We start from the raw sequence: 13,588 nt of genomic DNA on the forward strand, positions 1-13,588 counted from the left end.
ATATATATATATATATATATATATATATATATATATATATATATATCTTCCCTGGCTGTGTATCTCTGCATCTGCTGCTGTGGAGAAAGCCTCCCTGATGATGACTCAGTATGGCACTAATCTGAGTCTATGAGTATATCAAAATATCATTAGGAGTTATTTTACTGATTTTTTTCTAGTAGTAGTATTTAGTTTTATCCTAGGTCCCTGAGCTATATAGTCTCTAGTTCTTGGTTATCAAAGAACCTGGTATATGTACTGTTCCTGGTATATGTACTTTCTTGTGTAGTGAGCATTATGTCAGAAATTGGTTGGCTACTCTCACAAGTTCTGTGTCACCATTACCCTTACACATTTTGCAGGCAGGACCAATTGTATGTCAAAAGCTTTGTGGCTGGGGTAGGTTCTACATTTCTCCTTTCTTGGCTTGCAGAGTACTTTCTTGTACCATAGAGGCTCGAACGTAGGTATGAAGCCTCCACGTAGGCACCAGCTCAATTTCTCCATGTTCAATCAGTTGTGTGGGTATTGGACTCAACAAAGGGTCCCCCTGTCAGTTTCAGAGAGCAAACCCATTTGTCTTAGCAACAGTCTGGGTTTTTTTGGAAATTTCAAAGTGACCTTCTTGGGCAACAACTCAACTGAATCCATTCTAGCTCCACCACTGGAAGCATTGCATAGTGACAAGAGATGGTCAGTGGAGAGTCCCTGTCTCCCATTATTATAAGCCCATTATTATAATTCCTCATTAGGATCACTATCATTGTTTCTCTGAAGTTTCCACTGCACTAGATTTCCATACCATCCACAGATTCTCTGATTCCAGCTAGGTCCTTCCTCTCTATCTAACTTTCCTCAGTCTATAGACTATAACTTGGTTATTATTTATTTAACAGTTAATATCCACTTATAAGGGACTACATAAAATATTTAACTTTCTGAGTCTGTCTTACCTCACCCAGGATATTTTTCTAGTTCCATTCTTTTGCCTGCAAATTTCATGATATAATTTTTTTAACAGCTGAGTAATTCTCCATTATATAAATGTACCATGTTTTCATTATCCATTCTTTGGTAAGGGATATCTCAATTGCTTGTAGTTTCTGCTGAACATGGTTGAACAGCTGCCTATGTGGTATATTTTTTTGGCTATATGCCTAAGAGTAATATAGCTAGGTAAGAGGGAGAACAATTCCCCTCCTTCTGAAGAAGCACCATATTGATTTCCATAGTGGCTGTACAAACTGGCATTCCCACCATCAATCAAGGGGTGTTCCCTTTGGTGCTTATGCTCGCCAGCTTGTGTTGTCACTTACTTACGTTATTGATCCTACCCATCCTGACAAGTGTAAGATGGAATCTCAAGGTGCTTTCTATTTGCATTCCCTGATGGCTAAGTGTGTTGAACATTTCTCTAAGATTTTCTTATCCATCTGAGATTCTTCTATTGAGAATAATTTATTTAGATGTGTTCTACATTTTGTATTGGATCATTTGTGGTTTTTTATATCTAGTTTCTTGAGTTTTATATATTTTAGATATTAGCCCTCTATTGGATGTGAAGTTGGTAAAATTATTTCCAGTTCTGTAGGTGCCCTCTTTGTCTGATTGATGGTATCCTTTGCCTTACAAAAGATTTCAGTTTCATGAAGTCCTGTATATTAATTATTGATCTTAGTGCTTGGGCTATCCACTTTCTGTTCTTCCAAATTTGGACTTGAGTTTTGTGGAGAGTAATAGGAACAGATCAGTTTGTATTCTTCTCCATGTAAACATCCAGTTAGACCAATATCACTGGTTGAAGATACTTTTCTTCCACATTGAGTATTTCATGCTTCTTTATCAAAACTCACATGTGCAAGGTGTGTGAATTCACGTTAGGGTCTATTCCATTGATCAATGTGTCTGCTTTATGCCAATACCATATGCTTTTAATTATATAGTTCTGCAGTACAATTTGAAATCTGGAATGGCAAGATCTCCAGCTGTTCTTTTCTTGTTCATGATTGGTTTAGCTGTTCTGAGTAACTATATCCTCATAAAACAATTGGGGCATGCCTCTTATGTTTCTATTTTGTCAAATAATTTGAGGAGTGGTCGTTTTAACTCTTCTTTCAAAGTTTGGTCCTTTTCTGTGCTAAACCACTTGGACCTAGAGTTTTTTTTGTTGTTTGAGAGACATATTAATAGCTATTTCTATTTTAGTGGGATTATAAATATATTTGAATTATTTATTTGATCTAGGTAGAAAATTATCTATTTTGTTTAGATTTTCCAATTTGTGAGAGTGCAGGTTTTTAAAGTGTGTCCTTTTCATTCTCTGGATTTCTTCAGTGTTAACCAAAACAGAAAGAAAAGGAGAACATAACAAGAGACACCGAGGGAATCCAGAGAATCATAAATATGCAGGCTATCTAAACTAAATTACCAAACAATGGGGGAGATAGAGACCTACCTAGACACCTCTGGTCAACAAATGAAGCTTCCAATAGAAGTTTGGGTCACATCTAATTGAGTAGTTGGCCAGAGAGGTGAAACAGAAATTCTCAAACATACCAGGCTCTTGCCAAGAATATAGTTTACTCTCCACAAACTGACAGTAAGGCCCCACTTTCACAACTCGTAAAAAATGAAGACGTGAATCAGTGCCTCCATGGAACCTCCAGTTTGTAGCTTCTTTGGTAGAGGACTTTATTCCACATGCTGTCAAAAAAGAAATGTAAGAACCAGTTCAGTTATGAACCCTTTATCTGCAATGATGACCTGCTTATGAGATATGCTAGAGCAATGGTGGTACAAAGCTTGTGTGAGTAACTAACCAATAACTGATTTGATTTAATGCCCACCCTATTAGATGGAACCAATACTTAACACTGCATTGGTGGCCAAGAATATGAGAGTAGATAGCCAAGAAAACTAAAACAAAACAACAAAGAAATCTAAAAACAAACAAACAAACAAATGCAGTAATAATACAACTCCAAATGACATTCTGCTCTGCTCATAGATCAGTGCCTTTTCATCCGGTATTAGGGAAGCTTCCTCCTGTAGCAGATGGGAATACATATAGAGACTCAGAAAGACTTCACAGAGAAAATGGCAGACCTTGGAACACTGATCACTAAATGGGATGCCTTCATCAAATCCCTCTCCTCAGATCTTAGAAAACCTTTCAGATGATGCAGAAAGAGTATAAGAGGCAGAGTAAAAAGAAGATATCAAGAAAGCAAGACCCTATAAATCAATACAAGGAAAGCTCATGAGAACTCAAATGGAGTGGCACTGAGTATTTCAACCCCTCCAGAGCAGGCCTCACTTTCAGCAGTAATGAACCAACATCAAATGGACTCCATAGATTTTTCAGTTGTTGCTGTTGTTGTTGTTGTTTTGGTTTGGTTTTCTTTCTTTCTTTTTTTTTTTGTTGGTCTTTTTGTATACACTTTTATTTGTTTACAATTTACTGGGGGGTTGTGGGATGTTTTCTTTTCTTTTCTTGGTTTTGGGAAGTTTTGTTATTTATTTATTTTTTTTAGAAAGAACTAAAGTTAGGTGAGTAGGAAATGTGTAGGTTATTTAAAAGGACTTGGGGGAAGGGAAGAATATGAGCAAAATATATTAAAAATTGAATATTTTTTAAATAAAAATATAATAATAAAATCTACAAAATAAAAAAGAAATTTACTAGTCTCTTTATGATTACCATATATGGTTAATAACCTGAAACCTATGCCAGTAGGGTTTTGGCTGAGTTGACATAATCTATTAAAATAACTTTGCTTTGAAAATTTTTAACAAATTAATTCTATTCCTTGTGAAATATAAAACTGCATTAAATAAAGACTCATGACAATTGATAGCATATGTTGCATTTCTTTATGGTGTCAATATTTTAATACAGTGTCCATATTTAGTTTAATGTATTTAAATTGAAGTTAAACTTTGTTTGAGCTGGGCAGTGGTGGCTCACGCCTTTAATCCCAGCACTTGGGAAACAGAGGCAGGCAGATTTCTGAGTTCCAGGCCAGCCTGGTCTACAGAGAGAGTTCCAGGACAGCCAGCACTATACAGAGAAGCTCTGTCTTAAAAAAACCAAAGAAAAAAAAATACTTTAAAAAAATAAAAAATAAATAAAACTAAACAAAACAAAACAACAACAACAAAAAGCTGTTGCTTGATTCAGGGTTTTGGAACCCCTTTTAAGCCTGAACACTTTTTTATAACAATTATTTATTTTCTAATTCACAATATATTTCATAATGATGTTCTAATTATTTGGAAGAATTAGGTACAAATTTAGCCTAGGACTATATGTAAGTACACTCACTTAATTTAAGGTAATTTAACATAAATTACTATTCTCAATTGCAGTGCATAAATTACTGAATTATAATGTGTAAGACACATTTACAAGAACATAAAATTAGAAATACTAAAAAAGCATAAAGCTTTTCAACTGATGGATCAGCACAAGAGCCACATACTTTACTGGAAATATTGATTACGGTGCATGGCATAATGAATGTGGAATAAAGCTGTATCTGGTAGAATGGTTCAACATGGAGAATTTATTTATCTGTCCCTGTTGTGTATAGTCCCTGATAATAATTTAGCATAAGTCACCTGGAAGTGATATTGCCTCATATAGATCATCCTACCACTGGGTATACAACTTACTAAACAAATACCAACCAAAAGAATGATGTTTGCCTAATGGAGGTAAAATGTCAGCTAAATCGTGGGTTCAGTGATACAATCACTATCAACCCACACAGAACAAGCTTCTGAAACATAGCCATCTAGGACACCTAGTGTCTTCCTTTGTTCTGATCTTCCCAAGAGAAAGAAATCCATCTTATAGGTGGAAAAGTATGCATGTGCATGTTTTTTATATATAGATGATGGCTTAGTGGGCAAAGAGTAAAAAAAAAAAAAAAAGGTGATTCAAAAAAGGAGATGTAGGATGGAAGGAAAAATTGAGAAGAGAAAGCAAGCAGGAAGAAAGGAAGCTTTAACAGTTGAGAACATCATCATGCATTCGCCCATGATGTTACTTTGTTTTTCTTGTTACAGTCCACAACTACAAGATCTTGTATACAACACAAATTGAACTATTTTGATAGGACAGAAATGTGTAAGGAAACGAGAAACCTCAGTGTAAGGAAAACTAAAAGGAAAGGAAGTTAAACCAGACTCAGTGTCCCAAAGACTTACTGCAATAAAAGCCATCAGTTCTAAGAATATCTTTAGTTGATTCCTTAACATTATGACTTTATAGTTAATTAAAAACTGGAATATGTACCAGCTTTATAACTTTCTCCCAGTATATCCTTGATTTATTGATCTTAACACCAACAAAAATTTTAAAAAAATGCTCTCTCTTAAAGTCAGGTTTGTGTTGTTACTGGTGTGTATTTGTAACACCACTATGTTCAATCAATAAGAATCTGAAAAATGTGTTGGAATTATGTTAGTAGTTTGACTTCTAGATACTGGAGATTTTTTTGTTATTTACTCACCTTTTAAATTTTTTTGATTTATTTTTAATTTTTGTACATTGGTGAACTACCTGCATGTATGTCTGTGTGAGGGTGTTGGAACCCCTGGACCGTTGTGAGCTGCCATGTGGGTTCAGGAAATTGAACCAGTGTCCTTTAAATAAACAGCCAGTTCTTTACACTGTTGAGGCTTCTCCAGCCCCGTATTTTCTCACTTTTATATGTAATTTGAGTTCTAGAAGGAAATATATACAAGAGGTATAATTTATACTATGGATAATATGTGAATTTTAACATAAATAGCTCAGGATAGATTGTTTTGAAGTTTTTTAAAAATGTTTATAAAATTTATTAATAGTGTCTTATATCATGTAATATATAGGAATGAAAATAAGAAATTTCATAGCATCCAAAATTGTATGGTCTAATTCACTGAATGTAAAAATGTTAAATAACAAGTGTTTTTTACTAAACATGCAAAATAACTGCATACTAACTAGTAATATAGAATATATTTCCTCAGTCTAAAAGACAGAGCTCAAGGGACAGAGTAAATCTGCAAACTGCCTGAAGATTATGAATTTCCTAATATCTGTCAAAATACATTATAATATGTTTTGAGCTCAAAACTAAATTTGATATGCCAAAATTTTTCATGGGTCCAGGTGTAGTATATGGATGGATCTTAGAGGAAAACCTGAAACATCCACTTTACTTTTACTAAATTAGATTATCTCTAAGTACATTCCAAATGTGCACTTACACCCAAAGATAAGTGTAGTCTTCATCCCTTGTCACAGAAATCTCTTTATAACACACAAAACCATCACAAAAACCTCAAAATCAATGAAAATACAGAGTTGTGGTACTCATTCCCACTATATACATGTAAGAGTCGCTATTAGGGAGTGTGTTGCTCCTAGTAAGGTCAGATACCCCACTCATAAAGTCTCACCACCGTGACAGCCCAAGCATGAGCTAAACAAGGGCAACAATAAATGCACATACTAACATAGACAGAAGAGAGTCTTAGACCTCAAATCTACACAAAGTATCACGACAAATAAGGAATGCTGAGAGCAGGAGAAGTAGACCTTGGTTCTCCAATACTAAACGGTCAGGCCTCATAATATACATGGAAAGAGCATCAAACAGGTTGAATAAGTTGTATTTAGTAACATGTTTACACATATATGAATTTAACAATAATAAATGAAAAAAGAAAGCATAAATCAGAAAAAGCAAAGAAAGGTATATGGGACAGTTTGGAAGAAGGAAAGGAGTGGATAAATAATGTGAATGTGTTATAATATCAGAGCCAAATAATTTTAGTTTTTTCATAGGTTGGTAAAGTCACTGTACATTCGTAGGAGACACCATCCTTTAATGTAAAAAACAAAAATGACTGAGGTTATCATAATGAGATATAGCATCATATGTTAGCAATCACTGTGGGAAAAGAAGATGGTTTCAGAGCATAAGTTAGACTCATCTTTGTGTGTGTTCTGAAGAACAAGGAACAATCATACAGGTATGCAAAGGAGATATGATATATTCCATGCCTGTCAGAGGTGGCTGTGCATGGCTTGCACATGTTCTTCAAAAGCACACTATAAAATTCTAGGAAACTAAAGTGAAAAAAAGTGTTGTAAATGAAAGTCAGTCAGAAATGAGCTATACAGTTTACCGTATCATTAAGACTTTAATAAATAAAAATGCTTTAAGCAACACTGAATATAATTTGGATTAATTTTTATGTAATGACCCTTTAAACTACATGGAGAGAAAGGAAAACTGAATAACCACAATAGCTGCTCTTAATGTAAACCAAACACAAATACAAGGCAGAAGAAATTTTTGTTATTATAAGTTGCACATATATATGTGTGTATAGGCATGTGCTCATGAATGCAGGTATCTGTAGTGGCCAGAAGAGGGGTCAGACTCTTGATCAGGTTATTGTAGGCTGCCAAACATGGGTGCTGTAAACCATAGTTTGGTCCTTTGAAAAAGTAGTATGTACAATTAACTAATGAACCATAAACCAGACTTTTTACTTTTTTTTTAGGTGTTTTAAAAATAGTTGTATTCATGATTTAAACACTAACATTGGAAGGGACCATAAAACCTGGGCTTTAACAGATTAGGGGTATCACATAATCCACCCCTCTTATCTTCTATCAGTAGGGAATCGATTCTGCAGGGATTAACTGAGAAGCCTTGTGCATTCTTCTTTACAGGATTCTTGAACAGGGTCTAATTCCCAAAACGTTTAGGTATGTCTTCCATTTTCCTTCTTCTGCTGTCAATACCTTTGCAATGTTTAGGCTCAGAATCTTATTCTGCATTATGAGCACCAGAATAGAAAGCAATCTATACCAATCTGGAATGAAATTCTTTTGTGATCACAATGAAGATTTATAGGCCTGTACTGGCTGGGTTTGTGTGTCAACTTGACAAAAGCAGAAGTTCTCACAGAGAAAGAAGCCTCCCTTGAGGAAATCCCTCCATGAGATTCAGCTGTAAGGGATTTTCTCAATGATCAAGGGTGGGAGGGCCCATTGTGGGTGGGGCCATCTCTGGGCTGGTAGTCCTGGGTTCTATAAGAAAGCAACATATGCAAGGCACGGGAAGCAATCCATTAAACAGCACTTCACCATGGCCTCTGTATCAGCTTCTACCTTCCAGTTCCTGCCCTGCGTGAGTTGCTGTCCTGACTTCCTTTGGTGATGAAAAGCAATGTGGAAGTATAAGTTGTATAAACCGTTTCCTCCCTGACTTGCTTCTTGGTCGTGATGTTTTGTACAGGAATACAAACCCTGGCTAAGACAAACTGGTACTGAGAGTCGGGTATTCCTGTGACAGCTTGACTTTATTTTGGGGAAGATTGTGGAAGGGCTTTGGAACTTTGAGCTGGGAGAGCCATTGGATGTTAAGAGCTCTGTGGGATGTTCTGTAGGAGTTTTGGAAGATAATGTTGAGAACAGTGCAAATGATGGAGGTCTGGCTTGTGATATTTCAGAGGGAAAATTAAAGACTCTTATCAGGGCCATTATTGTTTTGATTGTGAAGTTTCCGTGGTTTTAGCTGGGGCTGCAGAATCAGCTGTGATTAACAAGATACCAGAACTACTAAAGTGAATCCTTTGCATTACTGGGACTATTGATGCTGGTTAGCTGGAGCTAAAAAATTAGCAATGACTAAGAAGAGACCAGCATCACTAAGGTGAAATCTTCTGGGAAGTGTTTTCTAAGAGCACAGAGATGTGCTCAGAGGTGCAAGCCACCTGACTGAGTTGGCAGTCAGACCTGGTAATTTTTAAGAGTCACTCAGGTGGTACTGGTTTTGAAACATGAAGCGATAGCTGCTGATGCTTGGCACTGTGAGAGGGAAGAAACTGCCATTGGTGAAGGTGCAGCCTCAGCAGCAGTTGAAGGCCCAGGACTGAAGAGGTCATGCAGAGAAGTTGAGCTTATAACTATAAAAAGAGCCTATGAGAGGCTATTTGTGAAAGTGCAGTCCAGTTGCAGCAGAAGACAGCAGTGTTTTTGAGATGCCAGTACTATGAGATGGCCACCAAGAACAGCTGCAGTGGTGGAGTATAGGCAGCTGGTGCCTAGAACATCATGAGTGCATCCCAGATGTTGGAGAGTTAGAGCTTTTCTTTCCCTTCCTTTCCCTTCCCTTTTCTCTTTTCTCTTTTCCCTTTTCTCTTTTCTCTTTTCTCTTTTCTCTTTTCTCTTTTCTCTTTTCTCTTTTCTCTTTTCTCTTTTCTCTTTCCTCTTTCCTCTTTTTTCTCTTTTTTCTCTTTTCTTTCCTTTCCTTTCCTTTCCTTTTCTTTCCTTTTCTTTTCTTTTCTTTTCTTTTCTTTTCTTTTCTTTTCTTTTCTTTTCTTTTCTTTTCTTTTCTTGCTGCTGAACTGACCTGTATCTTTCTAGATGATGGCCTAGTTGGCCATCATTGGGAGGAGACGCCTTTGGTTTGGCAAAGATTATATGCTCCGGTACAGGGGAATGCCAGGGCTAGAAAGCGGGAGTGGCGAGGTTGGGAAGCAGGGCAGGGGGAGGGTATAGGGGACTTTTGGGATAGCATTTGAAATGTAAATGAAGAAAATATCTAATAAAATTATTTTTAAAAAAAGTTTTGCTTTTGATTGTGACTTTGTCCTGATACTCTCCCTCTTGAAGTAAGAAAGTATTTTAGTGGAGCCCACAATTAAGAGACTTTGAATTGTAAAAATATTTTGAATTTCAAAAGAGATTGGATATTTTAAAGGGATAAATATTTCAATATGTAAGAATTTGTAAACACTGTGGGACCTTTGTGGGAACTAAAAGGGGGCTGGGGAAAGAGGGGGAGGGAGGATAGCCCATGTCCAGTCACCTATTTCCCAGTGTGTTCAGACCAAACTTCCTAGTTTATAATGCAGGAAACTATCCTCTGCCCATCTGATTTCCAGCTTCATGAATTAATTTAATTTGTAGATTGGTGGCCTCATTGGAAAAATAAAACGTGGATTTTTTTTTCTGCTAAAAGAAATTGTAACAATCTTTTGAGAAGAAATACATCATTGGACATTTCCTAGTATTCTCTGAAAGCACAGAATTGATTCACTCAACTACATGATTTTGAGAAAGGTACAAGATTGGGGCAAAGAGGAAAATCATGATTGCCCATTGTTCTAATGCATTTATTTCTTGTTAGTAATAATTGAAACACCTATTATTTTAGGATAATCACTAAAGGGATTTAACTACATTTTTAAGGCGCCATTTTTATTTTACTTTATTTCAGTAAATGTGGATATGTAGGATTTAATGTTTTAAGGTTTTTTTTTCCAATTAGGCATCTAGAATAGAATAATGAGAGTAAAAAGGTTGGATCTGATCAAGATACAATGTATACATGTGTATGCATGAATGAAGCTAGCAAATAATAGATACACTTAAATTTTACTTTTTCTTGCTCTGATTTTTGAAACAAAACATGTTTAAAAGTGAAAATATAGGCAGGCAGCGGTGGTGCATGCCTTTAATCCCAGCACTTGGGAAGCAGAGGCAGTTGGATTTCTGAGTTTGAGGCCAGCCTGGTCTACAGTGTTCAGGACAGCCAGGGCTATACAGAGAAACCCTGTCTCAAAAACAAAACAAAAATAAAAGTGAAAATACGCATTCTTAAGGTAGATACTAAGTGTATATATATTTCTGTAGTATATGTTTAAACTACATGTATATTTCATGTTTTTGTATACATTACATATTTCATTAAAATACATTTTAATATATTTATTTACTTTGTATTCAAATGCAGCTTCCCCTCCTTCCTTTCCTCCTAGCTTCTCCTTTACAATTCCCCTCCCACTCATCCTCGTCTAACATGGATATCAATCTGTCTTGGCATATCAAGTTGCATTAGGACTAGGTACATCTTCTCCTATTGTGGCTAGACAAGGCAGACAAGTTAGAAGAAAGAGCTGAAAAGGTGAGAAAAAGAGTCAGAGACACCCTGCTCTGCTGTTAGGAGTTTCACAGGAAGACCAAGATGCACAACTGTTATAGATGTGCAGATGACACTGGCCTGTCTGTTTGGCTGCTGGATCTCTTTGGGCCCTTATGAGCCCAGGTGAATTGATTCTGTAGTGTTTCTTGTCATGCCCTTACCCTCTCTGGTAATCCTTTCAATCCTTCTCTCCCCTTTTCCACAGGATTCCACAAGCCCTGCCTAATGTTTGTGGGTTTCTGCATTTGTTTCCATCTGTTGCTTAGTGGAGTCTCTCAGATGAGCTTTATGCTAGACATCTGTCTGCAAGTATAGCAGAGCATCATTGATAGCATCAGGCATGGGCTCTTACTCCTGGCACGGGTCTCAAGCTGGGGAAGTCATTGGTTAGCCTTTCCCCCAATTTATACTCCATTTTTACCCCTGTACCTCTTATAGGCAGGAAGAATTGCGGCTTGAAGTTTTTGTGACTGGGTTGATGTTCGAATCCTTCCATTGAAAGTTTTCTGGTTACCAAAAATGGCCATTCCAGTTTCCATATGTCCTGTTGCCAGGAATCTTAGCTAGGTCACCCTCATAGATTCCTGGGAGTTTCCAATGTCCTAGGTTTCTAGCTTATCCAAGGGACCCATTGTAGTTCTCTCTCACAGTACTCTCTTCCTCCATCCTCCCCTAACTAGATCCCTCCTGATCTCCTCCCTCAACACCCCTCACTTATAATACAGTTTGTGTGTGTGTGTGTGTGTGTGTGTCTTCAGTAAGGCACAATACGCAGGGTTCTAGGAATCTATTAAAGAGAAAATGCATACACATCACCTACACTCAGCAATTCAAGAATCTAACTCTAGAAGGAATCCAAACACGTTTATAAGAAATAACTTTGACAAGACCATAATTTAATTTTGCTAACCACTGAGTTGTTCTAAAGAAGATAAAGGCAGTAATACATTGATTACAGTAATGTCAGGGCCAACAAGTGCCAGGTCAGGAAGATTGTGAAAAACCACCCTCTAGGTCAGTGAAATTGCAGAGTACAAATTTCAGATCTTAAAGTTACCATTTGTTAATTTTTACATTAGGTATATGGGTGTGGGTGTGGACAAGTGCCATGGTGTGTTTGTAGAAATCAGAGATCAACTTTCAGGAACTGGTAATTTTCCATTATATGGATTCTGGTGCCTGAACTCAGGTCACGAGGCTTGGAAGCAAGCATTGTTACCTGTTAAACCATCTTATTTATCCCCCAGAGCATGCTTATTAATGTTGTTATAGCCCTACTAAAAACCATCTGTTTGTAATACTGCATTGCTTAAGGGGCTCTTTAGGTACTGGTTTGATATATTTATTAAGGTCAGTCACACACACACACACACACACACACACACATACCTTTGATATAAGATGAAAGAATTTACCCTATACCAAGATAGATGTACAATTCTGGAACTATTTATAAACAAGAAAATATCAGAGATCTATATAACATTACAGATTTAAGAGCCTATATTACGTTTGTTGCAAACACTGTTTCTGTTGACTTCATGATTTAGCTTGTATGATTTTTGACATATTCACTTGCAAAGGGGTGAAGCAATGAGACTCTGCTTCTCCAGTCATAAACCCAACCCCTGTCTCAAGGAAAAGATTTAATAATTGTCAATAATACTGTTGGGGACTCTGTTTTCAAGCAGCACACTGCTTTGTCTTAAGTCATTCTAGAAGCCACTCATTTAGACACATAGGGGATTTCATTTAAAATGCCACTCTGCTAGCTAGGTGAAACCACAACAGTTACACAAATGTTATAGTAACTTTTAGATATTACTTTAAAGATCTAAGAGCATAGAAATTTTCTTAAGGAAAAAAGGCATTAATATTCCATTGAGTGAAGTTTAAGCCGGACTTCAAAGAACATTTAGGGTTTGGCAAAGAAGAAGAGAACATCTTAGAAGGCAGGGAAGTTTCAGCAAAAGTGGCATTGGGCTTTACCCTCTCATTTGCTGTGTCCACGTGTGTTAATGTGCATAACAGGGACTGGGAGACTCTGGTTAATAGCCATCATTCAAAGATCTCATTTGATCCCAAAGTTATTTTATTAACAAAAATTCCCAAAGGAGTATTGCACAGGAGTAAAGATGCCTTCCATTCTCAATATTTCTCAAGATTAGAAAGATGAAACCTGTGCACAGAGTGCTCAGCATTAAAAATTTCTAATCTTACACACTTTAATTAAAAGTGTACATGTAAGTAATTTAGCATGGATTATCACTCCTATTCCATTAGGAGGGTGAGACAGTCTTATAGTTTACAAGTATAATTCTGATTCCCTAAATTAGTCACTTGTGCCCACACTTTTTATATATATTATATTTTTTATATATTTTATATAAGTATTTATATGTATTGAAAGACTCTGAAAGTCTCTAAGACTCCCAAAGGGAGACACTCACTCAAGCCTCGGGNCAGCCGCGCACCCAAGAAGACACTGAGACCNAACTTAAGATGTATAGAGAGTAAGATTTAATACAGCAATGACAAGAAAGCACATAAAAAGCACATATACCAGATATCTGGGGTCGAAACTCATGCAGCCA

Source organism: Mus caroli, chromosome 13 (genome assembly GCF_900094665.2).
Source record: "Mus caroli chromosome 13, CAROLI_EIJ_v1.1, whole genome shotgun sequence".
NCBI lineage: Eukaryota > Metazoa > Chordata > Mammalia > Rodentia > Muridae > Mus > Mus caroli.